Genomic DNA, 8,237 nt, shown 5'->3' with positions numbered 1-8,237 from the left:
CCAGTCACCCGGTCTTCCTCTCTGAAAGCAACCAATGTTATTAGTTATATGTGGGCCCATCCCATAGCTTATCATTATTAATTCAGGGGCTCATAGAAGGCTCTTTGAGAACTCAGTTTTAAAGTTTATCCAAAGAATCTTGTGAAAGCTCAGCTAAAACAATATAAGATCAGTTTAAAAATAACTGAAGTTTTTTCTAGATTCTGATTACAAACATTAAATTGTGACATTTTAACCTTTCTATGACTTAGGTAACCTTTATGCCACATCTAGTTCAAGTTCTAACATCTATAATTCTCATTCATTGAACAAATATTTATTGGACAAACATGGAAATACAACCATGAACCAAACAAAACCAAGTCCTGGCCTTATGGAGCTAGTAGTTTAGTGGAGGAAGCAAAAATTCACCAAAATAATGTTACAATTACAATTTCATGCAATGTGATAGGAGTAAGGGACCACGGCAGGGAGGTCAGAAGGTGCTTCTCTGAGGTGGAGGCTAGAGCTGAGGTCAGGATGAAGGTTGGAAGAACTTTCCAGGCACAAGCATGAGCAAAAGCTCTGTGGAGGGAGGAAGCTGGTAAATAGGAGGGCATAAAAGAGCTCAGTGTGGCTTGAGCAGAGAGAGAGCAGGGTGGGATGTGGTCTGAGCAGTGACAAGAGGTGGAAAGGTGGGCAAGGCGCCTGAGCATGCAGGGCTTTGTTCGTTATGAGGTTTTGTCTAAGAGAATGGGAAGCTACTGAAGTGGTTTATACTGGGAAGTGACAAGGTCACATTATATTTTGAAAAAAGTCATTCTGCCTGTTGTGTTCAGATTAGTGAGGCGCCAGAGGGGATATGGGTAAACCAATTGAAAGACTAGGTCGGTAGTGCCTTTTTACCCTATACCCCAGCTGAAGGTAGCTCAGACTATGGTGGTGACGGAGGAGATGAAGAGGACAGATTCAAGGAAAGTTTGGTAGGTGAAATTTGCTGATAGATGGAATATAGCAGGGAGGGGTAGATTATCAAGGATGTTTTAGGTTTCTTATACAAGATGGCTTCAGTTGCAATGAAATTGTTAATTGAAATTGACTTTAAGTAATGACAAACTAAAGTTATGCAAAAATCTGCCTCAGATAAAATTTCAAGTTTTTAAAGTTTTTAGCTGAGGGGAGGGCATGGCTCTACTTTCTATTTCTTGGTATTTCCTAATGTTGTTGAAAAAAATGGAGAGCTTTTCTTTTTCTGAAATGCTTATTACAGTGGGACCCTTCCTAGGGATTATATCCTATAAATTTAAATTAGAAAATAACCAGGGTAATCTAATTTCTAGACAAATAATTTTGGAGTTTTTGTCGTGCTGGTTAATTACTATCATTTTTGTCACTTCTAATTGCATAATGAAAGTAATCTACATTGCCTTTATTATTTTTCTTGCCTGCTTTTCCTGGTTTAAGACCAGAATTAATAAGCTGTTTCTGTCCCAAACTAAGGACTTTCCAAGAATTTGTTCGTTGATGTTGGATGGCTGCCCAGCGGAATCTCACATATTTGTGCCCATGTTCTGCCCCCTGCCAGAATTTCATAAACCCAGTGTGTCGAGGCACGGAAGAGTACTTGAAAAATCACAAGTGCTATTTACATGCTGATTATTGTTTTTGAGAGTGACCTAGGGCCATCTCTCCGGGGAGCTCGGGGCGGCCTTTGGAAGCCTGAGAGTCGGCACCGCATGCCGGGGGCCTGGAAGACTGGCGCAAGGACAGTGCGGCAGCGCTAGGCCCGCAGGTCCAAGCGCGGGGTCGCTCCGGGCCCCCGAGGGGGTGTGTCTTCTGTAGCTTTAACGTGGAAGGGGGAGGTTCTAGTGACTGGGGAAGTCAGCAATTTGCAGGGCCGAGGGCCGGTGCTTCGAAAGAGAGGCGGAGGAGAGAGAGAGATTTCCCCGCCCCCACTCCACTCGGTCCAATCCCTTCGGCTTCTCCTTTTCTCGGTCAGACCGCCCGGCCCCTAACCTGCTCGAACTCATTATGCGGTAGAGGCGGCCGTGTCTCTTTAAGGCCCTGCCGCGCCTGCGCCTTGGGCTTTCCTGACGCGGCCCGGCCGGACCCCGGAGGAGCTGGCGGGCTGGCAGGCTAGGGGCTGGGCGGTGGTCGAGACAGCGGAGATTCCCGGAGCGGCTGGCGAGGGTCGGGAGGCGTCCCTAAGCTCCGGAGTGAGCGTGGTGCGCCTGAGAACGCGGGAAGGGCGGCCCGCAGAGCCGGGAGCGGGGCCGAGGCTCTGAGACGCGGCGGCGCTGCTGCCGGCTGGATGGGAAGTTAATGTTTACGGCCAAGTCCACCCAACGTTTCCAAGGTGAGGGGCGCAGCGCCAGCCCAGGCGGGCCAGGAGGCCGGGCGGGCCGCGAGTCCGGGGTCTGCCGCGCGCACAGCTGGGCCGAGGCACGGCGGGCGGGGGTCGCGGCAAGTTTTGCGGCGTGAGCGGGGCGGGTGCGCCCGGTCCCGCTGGGGCCTAAGTTCCCTCTGCTCGCCTTCTAGCCTGCTGCCGCCGCCCGCAGCCCTCCTCCCGTGGGCGCCAGGGAAGAAACTCGCCGGCGGGTCTTCCTGTGGAGTCCCCGGGAGGTGGAGGGACGGAGCAGCTAAGGGGGCACGTCCTTCTAAATCCTGTGGAGGAGACTGACCCTGCATCCCCGCCCTCGAGGCCCGAAGCTTGTTACCTCTGGTGACCGAGGGGAGAAAACGCCCCTTGCTTGCACAGTTGTCTTTATTTGGCCTCCGGGGTTCTGCGCATGGCCGTGTCTCCCGGTTGTTGATGGGCCAGCCAGGTGTGTCAGGTCAAGGATGCTCTTGAGGAGAGTTTGTAGCTATCACTGAATCACTTTATGACTAGCGGGGCAAGCCTCAAATTAACCGCAGGATTTCCTGTAGGTTGGATCGTGGTGTTGGTGTTTGTTTTAGAATTGCTGTGCTTTCTGTCTTTTGGGCGTCTTAGATCATCTCAATTGGCATCCTTTCACCTGAGAGTTAACGAAAACTTTTGGAATGGTTCCCTCACTTTCCTCCTATCATTGTTAAAGGCGATTTTGAAAAGCAGTATTTTCTTGCAAAGATATCTTTTCTTTGGGTTACAGTGCTGAATAATAGACTCCTTTCTTTGCTGAAAGAACGAGTTCCAGCGCTTCATGAAGTTAAAAGTGATCTGTTGGTAGTTTTTATCTTTGTTCTGGGCTGATATGTGTTAGTAGCTTTCTTTTCGTTTTTAAATTTTATTAGTCAGATTTCATCAGTGGACCAGAAAGTCTTTTTCTATTCTAAAATGCTAGCGTTAATACTTCTGAGAACTTTGTGTCAAAGAAATCTTAGAAAACTTACTGAAGTATAATAATATACAGAAAAAAGTTCACAGTCTTAAGTGTGCAGGCAATGAATTTTTACTAAGGGAACCACCACAAATCAAGAAATAGAACGTTACTAGGTTGGAGTATATAACTGCGAATGGAATTGTTCGTTTTTGAAGTGTATGAATGATAAAACATTTCCTCAAAGTGGTTGTACCAATTAGCAGGGAATGCTATTCCAGTTACCCCACATCCTTGCTGATGCTTGTCAGTTTGAAAAAATTTGCTATTCTGGTAGAGGTGCAGTAATATATCAATGTGATTTTGTCTTGCATTTTCCTGGTGATTGAGGTTGAGTGATTTAAATGTTCTCTTGTGAAGTGCCTGTTAAGCCTTTTTGCCCAGTTTCATTGATAGGCTTATTTTTCTGTAGATTTGTAATTCTTTATTCTGGATATGAGTCCTTTCTGGAATACACACACACACACACACACACAGAGCATTTCTCTTTTTCCACTCTTTGTTTTGCCTTTTCACTCTTTTAATGGTGTCTTTTAACACTTTTGAGATTCTTAATTTTAATGAAATATACTTTATCAATCTTTTCTTTTCTGTTTACTGCTGTGGCCTATTTAAGAAATCTGTGCCTACCCTAGGAATATGAAGATAATTTCCTGTGTTACCTTATAGAAATTTTATTTTACTTTTTGCATTTAAGGTATACAATTTACAGTAAATTCTAGATGGATTGTAGGGGTCAAGATTCATTTCCTACTGTATGGATATCTATTTGTCCCAGCACTATTTATTGAAAATAATACCATCCTTTCTGCACTGTGTGGCACTTTTTTCATAAATTAGATGACTGTATAAGTGTGAGTCTGTTTCTGGACACTATTCTGTTTATCCTTGCAATTAATATCACTGTATTAATGCAACTTTGTATTAAGTTTTGATATGTGGTAGTATAAGCCCTCTGGCTTTGTTTCTTAAGATTTTCTGGGCTATTCTTATCTCTTAGCATTTCCATATAAATTTCAGAACCTGCTTGTCAATTTCTAAAAAATTTTGGAATTGGACCTAGATATAAATTTGGGGAGACTGACTTCGTAACAATATTTAATCTTTCAATTTATGAATATGGTATATATCCCCACTTATTATATTTAGATCTTTAAGAATTTCTCTTGGTAACGTTCTGCAGTTTTCTGTGTTGAAGTCTTGTACATCTTTTGTTATTTATTTTTAGGTATTTGATGTTTTTTGATGTTATTGTACTTGATGTTAGGCAAAGACAGAGAAGTGATGTTTTTTGATGTTATTGTAACTGATATTTTAAAACATTTATGGCCAGCATATAGAAATACAACTGATTTTTTTTTTTGCTCAGGGTAAGGGAGGCCTCTGGGATTATTTTAAACTAATCCAAGACATCATTTCATCAATAAATTCTAAATTTTTATTCTTTATTCATGATGTAGTCCAAATTTCACCTTCTGTGTTCTAGTATTTCAGCTATGTTTTGCAAGGCATTTTTTTTTTTTGCATGATATCTACAATGTCTAGGACCAATTAAAGATTTATAGAGTGTTTAGTATATTGACAGTCATTGTTTTAGGCTCTGGGAATACAAATCTGATTAAGATGCTGTCCCTACCCTTAAGGAGTTTAGAATCTAATGGGGATAGTAGAAATTCAAGAAAGGGCCATCATCTTCCACTAGAAGTACTATGATGGAGATTGGTTTGGCAGCATGCAAAAGAGGCATCTAAATCAAACTGTGGGGAGGGAGACAGGGTATTTCCCTAGCTTCCAGTATTCTGAGAGCTGGGCAAAGGAAGTGGACCGTGGGTGGGAGCTGTTGTTAACTAAACACACTTCTGCTTAATTCCTTGGTTTTCTGCCTTGAGCCTTACTCTACTCTTCTTGAGTCTGTAGTCTCTCCAGCTCAGTATTTCCAGAGAATAAATTTATGAGAGGATAGAGATGGCGGTGGAGAAGGGAACATAGAGAGTCTAACTGTACCTTATACAGACTTTAAACCACTTCACTTGTCTTCAGCACCGTGCTTGTCCACCACTGACCCTGTATCTAGGTCCTGAGCTTCTCTGGGGTTCTGTGAGTTAGCCAAATCAGCTTGCTTCTCCATCACATTCCTTCTGCAGGCTGGTGGGTTCAGCTTTCTCCTTTACTCAGTCACTGTTATTCAAAACTCCATCTTGTTTCATGGATGCTGTATTTTCTCTTATGTATCTGAGAATGTTAAAGATAGTTTCTTTAAGCCTTCTTTTCCTTGCTTAGGTTGTTTCCTCCAAGTTATTTTTTTCTGTTTGTTATAGTCTCATTAGTAGAGGCCTTCCTCAGAGGACTGGTAATCCTTGGTTGTCTGTCCATTATTAAGAGTGGGCGACTGAAAGCTGACTGGAGGCCCAGAGCTTGGAAGTAAGGGCTTATTGACTTCCAGTTTTACCCTATAATCTAGAGTCTAAAGCAGTGGCTCTCAGCTTTGGCTGTACTTTAGAATCACATGGAAAGCTTATTAAAAAAATATCCATGCTGCAGCTAGACCAAAATACATCAGAGTCTTTGGGGATAGGACCCAGGTAGCAGTATTTTTAAAAAATTCAAGTGTGGCTACATACAGTAAAATGCACAGAATTAAATGTATAGTTTGGTAATTTTTACCATGTAGCTAACACAAGATATAGAGCATGGTGAAAATACTAGTAAATTCCTTTGTATCCCTTTCTCTTATCATCCCAACACCCTGCCCAGAGGTGACCACCATTCTGATTTTTATCTCTATAGATTAGCATCAGTATTTTTTAAAGCTGCCCAGGTGATTCCATTATATGGCCAAGATTGAGAACCATTGGTATGGGTGGACTATTTGAGGCTATCTTCAGTATATATATCTTTCCTTTTGGCCTGGTCAGATTTCCCAGAAAATATCTTCCAGTTTTTTACTTGGAGGGTTGAGCCCTAGTTGCTAGGGATCTGGGAACTCAGGGAAAGAGGGTTGGGTAATGAGCCATAGGCATTTAGTATGTAGGCTCTCATAATCTCTTTTTGTTAGGATGCCTACGTCTTCCACCATGTCTTGGGGTGGTAAATCTATAGTCATCTGCCACATTGAGGGTTGGGCCACACAGCAGCTTGGAGGAGATATAGGTTTCTAACTGTTCAGCTTTCTTCACTTCATCCTTTCTTGTTTTAGTCCCCCTTCTCCTCTTTCTTCTGACAATTCCTGAGCCTTTTGAGGATTCTGTGGGATAAATTCAGTTTGTTCTTAGTTGTCAGCATTGCTGGTTTAGAATTTGGCCATCTTTGACGAAGTCAGTTATCCAACTTTTTTCTAGCTTCCAAAATTTTGTTGCTGTTGTCTCTTTCTTCATTCTCCCTGTCCTTATGGTTTGTGTCCTAAAAACAGAACAAAACAACAACAACAAAACTGTCTTTATTCTTGTTTTAGTAGTTTTGGGAGGAAGCAAAATTAAATGTGTGTGTTCTGCCATCTTACCCTGGAAGTCCACCATCTGCTTTCCATTATACAAAAATGTGCTGCCATCTGTCCTCCATTGTTGTGTCTTCCTTATGAGGTTATGCCTTTTAAATTTCTTTACAGTTATCTAAATAGAGTGTCAGGAGGGAGAGGACCTAAATATTAGATCAAGCTGTCATTTCTTTAGAAGTACTCACTGTCCCAGAGTCTTTTAATCTCAGGATTGGAAATGATTTTTTTTTTTTTTTTTTTTGAGACAGAGTCTCACTTTGTTGCCCAGGCTAGAGTGAGTGCCGTGGCGTCAGCCTAGCTCACAGCAACCTCAAACTCCTGGGCTCAAGCGATCCTCCTGCCTCAGCCTCCCGAGTAGCTGGGACTACAGGCATGCGCCACTATGCCCGGCTAATTTTTCTATATACATATTTTTAGTTGTCCATATAATTTCTTTCTATTTTTAGTAGAGACGGGGTCTCGCTCTTGCTCAGGCTGGTCTCGAACTCCTGACCTTGAGCGATCCACCCGCCTCGGCCTCCCAGAGTGCTAGGATTACAGGCGTGAGCCACCGCGCCCGGCCCTGGAAATGATTTTGAAGATAATCTTGCCTAGTGATAATCTTGCCTTTGATACTTTCTGTAAAGTAACTGTCCAGGCTGAAATACTCATGATAGGAGGAGATGATGTTGTGGTCTTTCTTTTCTCTACATCTAGGGTGGACTCTGGCCTTCCACCTAACTAAAAAGACCAAAATTTACGTCTACTTATCACAATGAGTGCCTGGAGAAGTAGGTTGGGCTGTGGATCACTGCAAAGGGTCTGGAAAGCCATATGTGCATTAAACATTAAATGAATAAATAATAGCTCTTATATGCTTGTAATAGATAATGAAATTTATTCAAAAGTCATGAAGGTTTTGATAATACTTAAATCCAAGTACTGTCATGGGGAGAGATAGGAAAAAATTTCTATACCAGAAAAGGTTAGGAACTATTGTTAAAGATAAAGTTGTGGAGATCTTAGTTTATAGTTAACATGAAGTGATAAATTAATTAAAACCACCCATCAAAGCCTCTATGTTAAGTACTTCTAATACCTTTATTATTCTTTGCCACTCTATATTTTTATCTTCTTTAAAATGCTAAGTCAATAGGTAGGTTCCCAAATGCTGCTCTTTGAGACAGAGTTTTTACCATAAAGTTGATGATGAAATGAAAATATTATTCTCAGTATATTTTTTTAGGCTAAGTTTATACATTTTATTTCATTTATTTATTTTTCTTTTGAGATAGGGTCTCGCTCTGTTGCAGTGGTTTCATTATAGCTCACAGCAACCTCAAACTCCGGTGCTCAAGCCATCTTCCTGCCTCAGCCTCTTTAGTAGCTGGGACTAGAGGCACGCACTGCCACGCCTGGCTAATTTT

At 42.2% G+C, this 8,237-nt stretch overlaps 1 protein-coding gene across 1 annotated transcript in view; it reads left to right on the top strand.

Annotated features, from left to right (window-relative positions):
- The first annotated feature begins 2,315 nt into the window (after positions 1 to 2,315).
- Positions 2,316 to 8,237, top strand: part of EVI5 (ecotropic viral integration site 5) — a 180,763-nt gene continuing 174,841 nt past the window's right edge. The window contains exon 1 of the mRNA XM_069478215.1: positions 2,316 to 2,335. The gene's annotated coding sequence lies outside the window, so the exon portion shown is untranslated. The remainder of the gene's footprint in view (positions 2,336 to 8,237) is intronic.

Source organism: Eulemur rufifrons, chromosome 8, assembly GCF_041146395.1.
Source record: "Eulemur rufifrons isolate Redbay chromosome 8, OSU_ERuf_1, whole genome shotgun sequence".
Lineage (NCBI taxonomy): Eukaryota > Metazoa > Chordata > Mammalia > Primates > Lemuridae > Eulemur > Eulemur rufifrons.
Note: the sequence above shows the minus strand (reverse complement) of the source record. Positions and strands in the feature narration are given on the sequence as shown.